Below are 10,547 nucleotides of genomic sequence, written 5' to 3' on the forward strand. Positions count from 1 at the left end.
CTGATTCTGAGACTCCACCTCTTAGAGAGTGTGGAACACAACAAAACTGAATTAGTTTTGTTTTCTTTTTTTCAGGCCAAGGTCTTGCTCTATGTCATGCGTCTTCCATTAATTCTATTTCCAATAATAATAATAATAATAATAATAATAATAATACTGTTTTATGTACCGAACCCTTTTACATGTTAAGCAGTTGGTGTGTGATTGATTCATGAGCTTCTACTGTCCATGTCTGACAAGTGAGTGGGAGAGAGAAAGAGAGAGAGAGAAAGAGAAAGAGAGAGAGTCATAGCTTCTTCCTACCTCTAAAGGTGACTGAACGTTTGGTCTGTGGGTCACATGATTGGCTTTTAATGCAGAACAATCTGACACAACACTGACCCTTGATGTTTAATACTCTTTAGTCTCTAGATCATGGTGCAGAAGTCCCCACGCCATGCTACATGCCAAAGAGATGTAAAAAGGTTTAGCCCTCTATGATACAACCTGTGCACCCCTGATGCAAAAAGAAGTCAGGGCCTCCTGGGGAGGGGAGGTGACTGAACTTGCCTTTTGGTCCGAGTCTGAAGCTATGATCCCAGGAATTCCACCCCTAGAGGGGCTACACCTCATTTTAGACTCCTCCCCTTGTCCACTGGAAACTACTGAGGGAGACAGGTGACATTTACTGCCTCTGCTGACATGTGTCCCCGCTTGTGTACAGGAGCCTTGGTTTTAGGGCTTTTCAGAACCCATGTCACAGAATTTACCTGTCCTGAAACCAAAAACTCACCGGTGTGAAGAATCACAGAGCTGAGTCCCTCAGGGGCACTTCCCAAATGCAAGCATCTGGAAGAAGGGTACCACATCCCTGAGAGCTTTCTACATAGAGGAGAGACCAGCCACTCTCTAAGGACCTGTCAACTCCTGAATCGTTCTTGTCACCCATACCTGAAGGTGTGATTTTGATTTTTTTTTCCCGCCCCCAAGTTTGAAATCTGAACGGTCAAGTGGCCAAATGCCTTTGTTTTGAGAGGTGACTTCTCTGTGTGGTCCGATGCCCGCTCACCAGGCTTCTCCCCTCAGAGACTGAGAGGAATTGCACCGTCCCTCTGGGCAACCATCCTGGCTGGAGGGCTGGCTCTCCTTAGGTAATGCAGTTTGTGTTTTGTCAGTCAAGTTGGAGGACAAGTAGCAGCTGGGATCGCGCCTCACTCTGCAGAAGATGGAAGACGTGAGGAGGAATGCGCAGTTACATTTCCGGTAAAATAGAGAAGAGACTGCAGAGAGATGGGTAAGGGAGGGGGGTGGGGGTGGGAGCAGGAGGGGGAGGGGTGTTTGTTTAAGAAAGCTGAAGCTGAACACATGGAGCAGCCACAAAGGCAAGGATGGGAGATGATCTCACAGTTCAGTGGTCGGCCTCTGCCTCTGCATCCAAAGCCGAGAGGCTTGGGTAGTCTATGAGGCATTTTTTTTTTTTTTTTGAACTGTGCAGCCCTGAGATGAGGCCATGACCTCAGGTCACAGAGTCAGCCATTGCCTGTCGACAGGGCAATGCCATTCCCTTGGAGGCCCAAGTATTTCTAAATAGCATAGTAGTTGTCTAGAAAATGAACAGTCCCCATTTTTCACAGGGCTTAAGTTTTCATGTATTGCACATTACATTATTTTCATTTAGTTTGTTTTCTAAGTTTGTTTGTTTGTTTTAATTGCTGTTTTGCACAGGACCTCACTATGTAACCCAAGCCGGCTTTGAGCTCACTAGTCTTTTCATCTTTCTGCCCCAGTCTCCCAAGTGCTAAGAGTACTGGCGTTCTCCATCACACCCAGCCGGTGTAAATTACACTTAATCAACACATCCCAATTGTTTATATTCACGTGATTCAGTGTGGCATTTGCATACATGTTAGACAGTGTGCACTACTGAAGTCCAACCTCCTTTTAACCATCTCTCCCAATCTCTACTAACTACTGTGCTATATTTAGGCTGAGATTTTTTTTTAACTTCCGAATATGAGAGAGAACACGTTGATATTTGTCTCTCTGAAAGTGGCTAGCTTTTCTTAACGCGCCGGCGTCCTCTGGTCCCATCCATTTTGCATGGGAGTGACAAGATTTCATTCTTTGTGGCTGAATAAAACACCACCGTGTCCCTATAACATTTTCTTTATCCATCTGGGTGGGAGTGGGAGTCTTAATGCCAGAGCAATATACTCAGCAGATGCCTAAGATAGTACAGCTCACCGTATATATTTCTGCAGTTCTTCAAAATCCTTTAGAACTCTGCTTTGTCACTACCCGCTCTGGGTAGCTTTTCTTGTCCTGTGTCTAGATAATGGCCCCGTGTGTGTTTCTCGACAGCCCTGTCTTTCCTGTACGGCATTTGATAGACTTCATTAAACCGGCCTGCATGGCGATTGTTTGCTTATATTCCCCTCAAGAGTTGCTGCCACTTGCTGAAAAGGGGCTACGCCAGCTCTCCTATACAGCTTGGCACAAAGCCTGACTTAACTAAGGCATTTAATGACAGTGAATGGGTAAATAAAACAGTTCATAACAACACTTGGGCTTACGTAAATATCTGCACCTTCTTCATCGGCCTCCTAAAACCTCCGTGAAGGAGGCCGGGCAGCTCTTAAAGCTTTCAGCTGTGGACGTTCACATCTAGAAGCCTTAAGACCACACTGAGGCGAAGGGGTCTGGTGTGAGGCTGCCCGATGTCCGGTGTTCCTACTGCAGAATTACCTGCCTAGCCATTCTTCCTTCCTAAGTGACCTTTCCTATGTCTCTCTACATGTGGCTGTACCTGTTTCCTTCTGCTGACAGGGGATCCTCAGAGGTTCCTCAGAGCATTGTAGCAACCATCTTCGCGGCCATGGAAGTTTCCACATGGCTGAAATTTCTCACCCCTCCCCCCAAAGTCTACTTTACCCTGTTCCTTTGTGCAAATTTTTCTTCAGGATCACAGAAAGTTGTTCTCTACATACAGGTACAGGTACAGGTACAACCTAAAAGTGTGTGTCAGCTGAGGTACGATTCGAGTCTGTCCTGGTTAGGATATGACATGCTACCTATAGCTTTGTGGGCTAGGGGCTTGTTTGCTGGCTGATCAATCCTGGAAGGATTAGTCCTTTAATGAATCCATTTGTCTGAGGTCATCACTGGGAGGTGAGGAACAGTAGGAGAGGGTGTGTCCTTCTGGCTCTGAGGCAGCATTTGCTCAAGGTCCTTCCTCCACTCCCTGGACTTGGCTTTCCAGTTGTCATCATGTGAGCTGTCCCACCACAATAGCATAAGCCTCTGAAAAGCTCCAGCTAACATAGGACACTCTTCCTTTCAGTTATTCTCTTGAGTCTTGCATTGAAGCTGTGTAAAAAAGCCTGACTAATACACTGCTCTGGGAAGCAACCCTCCACCTGGTACCCTTTACCCCTACCTCCTACTCCCACCCCACACCTACCTCCACCCTGCACCCCTCACCCCAAACCATACCCCTACCAGGCACCCCTCGTACCAAACCCTACCCCCACCCCACACCCCGACTCCCACCCCGCACCCCTCACCTCAATCCCCATCCCACCCCACACCCCTTTCCCCCAACCGTCACCCCCACCTCCACCCCAGAACATTGAGGAGCACCGTTGCTGGGTAAACAACACAGGTTCTGATGAGATGATTCCAGCAATCATCAAAAAGGGTGTGTTCCCGCAAGGGCTACTGGGATTGAACTTTCTCAGCCAGCCTGTTGTTGATGCAAAAGCCCCACACCCTTCCATGGCTTTTCTTCTAGAACACGGTGAGGACTGAGGACGGCCGACTCTTTTGTCTGTACCTCAGAAGATTATATCTCATAAAAGTCATCTTCATCCATTCTTTTTCTCCAGATCTTCTCTTTAAGGAAAACCAATCCAACTGGCAAACCCACAACAAATAAGACAGATGAAAAACGAAGAGCAGGATTATCTTCCCTCTATTAAATGTTGTTGCAAACACCCCATTATGCCACTTATAGTCCCCAAACCCCAATAATCATGCATTTGTTCATCTAGCTTCAAAGTAACTATTCTTTACTATGTAGCCTTTCTATGGCTGCACTGGCTCCCTCCCCGAAGAACCCCCTGAAACCACACCCAGAGCTACTTCCAACCTCCCTCTTAGCCAGGCCTTTGTTTATCTCTTTGTTTATCAGAAAGGACTGAAATAACTAACTAGCTAGCCTAGGGGAAGACAGAAGTTGCAGTCATGATTGTCTACTCCCCCTTAGCAGAGGCCAGCAGAGCCCACAGCACAATGGAGCACTAACTTCCAGACATACCCACTTAGTTTGGGTGGGGTGCACCTGGAAGAGAGCACACCTACAGCAAAATGAGGGTGAAGTGGCACCAGATGACCTTTGTCAACGATTGCCCAAGAGGTTTCTGAAACCAGTTTCTCCAGCCTTGTAGAAATGTTTGTTTATGCAAGAGGCTGTTCTCAGGATCCAAAGGTCAGCCTCCTTTGCCAAGGCCACCTCCTCCATAGAAGGAGCGCTTCTGACTTTGTCCTTCCTTGACCGCTCCCTGGTGATCAGGGCTCCTACCTGATTGTCACAGCCTGACCACTAACTTAGCTTTTGATCGTGCCACCCACTACCTCATCTTGAGGATGGCTACACTACATCACCACATCACCAGTGTCCAGGAGTTGTGAATACAGAGAGGCAAGGTCATTTCACTAGTGCAGGTTGACCTGTGATATTTGCCTTATGTATGTGTATCACCTCTGGCTAATTAGCTCTGTGCATAGCGAGTGCTCAGTAAATGAGAACTGGTGAGCCGGAAGGAATCTGCCAAGGATAAATAGTGAAGAAAAGCCTGTGGATGAGGCCCCTCCTTGTTGGTAGAATTGTGCAGGCACTACCGTGGTTATGGGCTCAACTAAGTGAGCTGTGACATCAGCACTGCTGAGACCAGGCAGAAGAGAACTGTGACATCAGCACTGCTGGGATCATACAGGAGAGGACTGTGACGTCAGCACTGCTGAGACCAGGCAGAAGAGAACTGTGACATCAGCACTGCTGGGATCATACAAGAGAGGACTGTGACATCAGCACTGCTGAGACCAGGCAGAAGAGAACTGTGACATCAGCACTGCTGGGATCATACAGGAGAGGACTGTGATGTCAGCACTGCTGAGACCAGGCAGAAGAGAACTGTGACATCAGCACTGCTGGGATCATACAAGAGAGGACTGTGACATCAGCACTGCTGAGACCAGGCAGAAGAGAACTGTGACATCAGCACTGCTGGGATCATACAGGAGAGGACTGTGATGTCAGCACTGCTGAGACCAGGCAGAAGAGAACTGTGTCATCAGCACTGCTGGGATCATACAGGAGAGGACTGTGATGTCAGCACTGCTGAGACCAGGCAGAAGAGAACTGTGTCATCAGCACTGCTGGGATCATACAGGAGAGGACTGTGATGTCAGCACTGCTGAGACCAGGCAGAAGAGAACTGTGACATCAGCACTGCTGGGATCATACAGGAGAGGACTGTGATGTCAGCACTGCTGAGACCAGGCAGAAGAGAACTGTGACATCAGCACTGCTGGGATCATACAGGAGAGGACTGTGACATCAGCACTGCTGAGACCAGGCAGAAGAGAAGATAGTATTTCTATTATAATGCATGGAGTGTTTTTGGAATGTCACATAAATAATATGTCTTAGGTAAATATTTATTATATTTAATAATGATGATAATTTAATAGCAGTCATTTTATTTAAGCGGTCATTACGTGATGGATTCTACTAAATTCTCTTATCCATGTAGTTTTACATACCAGATTAAATTTTAAAGTACATGTCATTAGCTTCAGTTTATATATGAGGAAGCCGATTAAAAAGATAAACAATATAATCAATGTGTTTTGATCTATTATGAACAGAAGAACGGGGTTTTACATTTGAATCTGTTTGACAAAAAAATTCTTTGCTGATAATTGCTTCATTAGGAAAACTGATCGGAGTGCTAAGATTAGAATCATTATTTTAAAAAGAGAATTGAAATGGCAGCATCCATCATTAGATGCTGTGTTATGTATATTATTCCAATTATCTCACTTAATATTGAGACTGTGTAGTTAATAAACTGTGTTCTGTTTTCCCCTTGTGCAAATCCAAGCTCTTAAGATTGTGCAACTTGCCATAGGTGATCTGCAATCATCTATGAAAGTGTGGGTCCCAACCTTTATCGTTGAACCCCCATAGTATTCTATCTAGAATCCAATAGGGTAGAAATTACCAAAGTATGGTAGATACACCATACCTTTTCCTTTGTATGGGCCTACTCTCCCTTCTTATAACAGCTTAGTAACATGTATGTGTGCCAGAAAGGTTAAATCTTCTCCCCTTGTGTTTATAGGGTTGCTGCAATTGTAGATCCACACTTCCTTCTTTAGCTGCAGAGAATAGAAGACCACATTTCCAACTGATCAGTTCATGTGTGAGAGCTGCGGACATTTGACCTAGATTTGACAATTGACATTCTTTGTTCAGGAGCTTCTGTCTGGAGGATTTGGTGTGGGTGGGGGAGATGCCCTTGGGAGGCAGGGGAGATTCGGGGATCTCCTTCTTTTCCTATTGCATGTCTTACACTGAAATTTTTTTTCACAGTTCCCTCATCCCTACACACTGTCTCCCAGTCAGAATTCTGGGCACAGTCAGTCCCTCTGTGGGCTAAACTTCAAAATGGACATCTGATTAACATTGTAAGGGGCACTACTCTGAGATGGATCTATCCCTTAACCACTGAGACTGTGGTCTGCTCAGAGATTGAGGATGCTCACCGGGGACTGACGGTAAGAAGTTTTGAGCTGAAATGCGCCCTGTTCTTGAGAAATGAGTCCCATTGGGGGACAATTTACTTCAAAGGAACCTCTACAGAATACAAGGCGAGTAACACAAGGTTAGGCCGTACTGCTCTGCTCTTACGCGTAAGTTTACAGTTGGGCATCCGGGACCAAAATCATAGCTCTCTGGTCATCCTGTGGTTCCAAACATGTGGCAGAGTACTGACCAGTTACACTCTCAGAATAAAGAAGAGTTAAAAATGGGGGATTTCTGCAGCCACGTAGGCAAGGCTGCATTGAAATGTTACTAACTCCCTTTGATGAGCACCCTAAATTGGCTTAATCTTTTAACAACAACAACAACAAGTACGTATAACAGCAGGGATGAGAACCGGTCATACCATTTCCCCTTGCCACACTTGAGGCCGCACCTGGCCACTGCCAAGGTTCCAGCAGCCCGTGACTTGGAAGTTTTCAGCACACACTCACCTCTTAGAACATCTGCTCCACAACAGTAAATCAGTCTTATGAAGTCCCTTCTCTTGTAAAGGTGGGTGTGTCTGATTTTCCTAGCAATGGTGCAGGTGTGTTATTTTCTGTCTCTATGTTTCACTCCCTGAATTTAAAGTTACTAAATGAAGCTAACATCCTAGCACTACCAACTTGACTGGCCTGATAGAGATCAGCTCTGGGGTTTTTATTTAAAATCCCCATACAGCCATAGAAGGACAGTTTTCGTAAGCCAGAGAAAGGAAGAACAAAAACGTTGAGAGAAAGCAACAAGTGAAAAGCAGAATAAAGCCTATCCTGCCAATAATTACATTAAGTGCAATTTTTAAATAAAGGTATCTTTATTGTATTAAGTTCACACATTGGAACATCTTGCAGATATATTAAGGAAGCCATTCAAATAAACACCTGCTCAGCTCCAAGCTACACATCCCTGCGAGCTTTTGTACAGTTAAAACGGTCATTTTGAAATAATGCACTTTGTTTAGGCTTTTATAGTCTCGCTGCAATTACATTTTATGTAGTTTTCCATCTGAAACCCACATACTCAATTTTAAGTATGCAGGTGAAGGATGAATAAAGTTGACTTGTTTTTAAATGCCAGGCCTCACTATTGTCTCTGTGCAGACACTCGCTGCACGCCTAGCGATGAGACGAGGCTCAAACTGAAAGACTGGAAAACATATACGTGAAAAGATAAATCAGAGAAAGCACTGACTATAAAAAAAGCTAAAGTAAAAAAGGTTTGGCTAGAAAGAGAGATGGCTATACAAAATTAAACTTCAGAGCAAAGAAAGCTTTCAGACTCGGAGAGAAGCACGTGATGAAAGAGGCGATCCACCAGTCAGAAAGGCTAATTACTTACGCATCAAACAGAAGACTTGCAAAATAAGTGAAAAAAACAAAAACCTCATGGAAGTGAGTTGAAAATATCAATTCACAATTGCAGTTGGAGATTTGGCTAAGTCTGTGTGTGAAGCAAAGACTGTGTGTCACCAATGAAAGACATCAAAAACGCTACCTGAACAGAGACGTACGCTGCCTTTGTTTGTTCAAAGACTCAATTCAGTAAAGGTGTGAACTCTTCCCAAAGTGATCCATAAACTTAGTAAAATATTGATCAAAACCTGAGCAAAGGTTCCTCTGGCTATCCAGATACGTTTGTTCTAGAAGCTTAGAAGGAAGAAAAGGAAATCGGGTAACTTTAAAGCAGTGTTAGAGAGAAGCATAAAGTGGGATCTGAGGTAGAGACTTATACTATAAAGCTAGCATTGGAGAGGCTGAGGCAGGAGGATCAGGAGCTTAAAGGTTGCCTGGACAACATAATGGGAATACAGTCAACTAGGATGCACAGAAAAACTGTTATCCATCTATCTATCTGTCTGTCTATCTATCTATATCTACCTATCTCCCACCCCTACGCTCTCTCTCTCTCTCCTTCTCTCTCTCCCTATCTCTCTCTCTCTCTCTCTCTCTCACACACACACACACACACACATATATACTCATGCACACACACACACACACATATATACTCATGCACATACACACATACACATGCACACACTCATGCACACACACTATAAATTGAGAGAAATAACTGGGCTTAATTTCCAAAGTTATCACTTAATTATCATTACCAACTTTGTGTCATACAGGATAGGTAGAAAGACCAGGTGTGGTGGTGTGCATCTGTAACCTTAGCACTAGGAAAAGACAGGAAAGATCTCTAGGGCTCATGGGCCAGCCAGCCCCATCTAACTGGTCAGCTCCAAGCCAATGAGAGGTCTTATTTCAAAGGCGGTGGACGGTGTATTACTGAAAATGACTCCCAAGGTTGTCCTGTGCCCTCCATATATTGCTATGCATATACACCTGTACCTACACACACACACTCAAACACATACACACTCAAACACACCAAGACAAGTGCACGTACACACATTACACACAAAAGTGAAATTTTTTTCTCTTAACATAGATCGTGTCATAGACCAACTCAATGGAAGCGAGTCACAGACTGGAGACCCTAGAAGCAGCCTCACACAGTAGGACCAACTGATCTTCATAGAGCTATGAAATCAGTGCAATGGAGAGAGGCTTGTCCTCTTAATATACACTGCTACAATGGTGAGATTGGGAACAAGAGACAGGAAGTGTCTTTGTTACTGTTTTAGCACCATGAAGAAATGTCACAGCCAAGGCAACAACTGTTAAAGAAAGCATTTTATGAAAAACTAAGCATTCAACTGTATTAGCCTACAGGGGTCATTGTCATTAAAACCACCACATTCCATTTCCTGGCCCCATTGGCTTGTAGCTGGATCAGAACGCATTCAGTCCAACTTAAGACGTCCCCATAGTCTCTTACAGTTTCAAGACTCAAGGCAGTCAATCTCTTAACTGTAAATCCTCAAAAAGCAAATCACATGCTACCAACATGCGGTGGCACAGGTATGGAACACGGGGAGGAAATACTGGCCCAAAGCAAGAATGAAAACCAGTGGGGGAAACCCCAGACTGCAAGTCTCTGTCTGATGGTCAAGAGCTTATTCGACGTCTTCCCTCCTAGCTTTGTGGTCCTCGGCAGTACACTTCTGTAAAGTGGGCTGGTTCCATTTTCTTTTCAGAGCCCTCTTTAGCAGGTAAGTGGTGTGGGAAAATCATTATGGAAAGTGGTTACAGCTTCCTGAAAGAGTAAACATTCATTAGCCTTCCCTACCCACCGTGTTCCTGGGCATTATCACAGAGAACCGAAAATGATCCTCACACAGAAATCCATACCGCAATGTTCACTAGCAGTTCCATTTGTTAACAGCCCCAAGGTGGGAATGATTGACAGGCCCACAGCAGGAGCATGATTAAAACAGATTGCCTCCCAGTAGCACAGAACACTACTCAAAAGTCCACAAGAGTGAACTCTTGATACGTCAGCAACGCCGTGGCATTTCCAAGGCATTTTGTTAAGTACAGGGCCCATCTCCTACAGCCAAAGGCTGTGTGGTATAACTGTGTTGGTTCTAAAGTCAGAGAGCCACAAAACTGGATGGAACCCTGGCAACAGAACAGAGTCGTCGAGAAAATAAACTTTCTATGGATCATTCCCCCCCCCCTTAAAGGTTTACTTGAATAGCTTTGTCACTCTACAATGCCCTTCCTTCAAGGTGACCTCATAGACTAAGAGAGCTGGGTCAAGCAGCGCAAACCAGGAGCCATTAGGCATCAAG

General features: G+C 44.9%; 1 long non-coding RNA gene across 1 annotated transcript; it reads left to right on the forward strand.

Moving 5' to 3' along the window:
• Nucleotides 1-1,126: 1,126 nt before the first annotated feature.
• Nucleotides 1,127-10,547, forward strand: 9130214F15Rik. The gene is made up of 4 exons (XR_378815.4): nucleotides 1,127-1,242; nucleotides 3,864-5,689; nucleotides 6,635-6,819; nucleotides 10,485-10,547. It is a non-coding gene; the product is annotated as an RIKEN cDNA 9130214F15 gene (long non-coding RNA).

The sequence above is a fragment of the Mus musculus genome, chromosome 8 (assembly GCF_000001635.26).
Source record: "Mus musculus strain C57BL/6J chromosome 8, GRCm38.p6 C57BL/6J".
NCBI classification, from domain to species: Eukaryota; Metazoa; Chordata; class Mammalia; order Rodentia; family Muridae; genus Mus; species Mus musculus.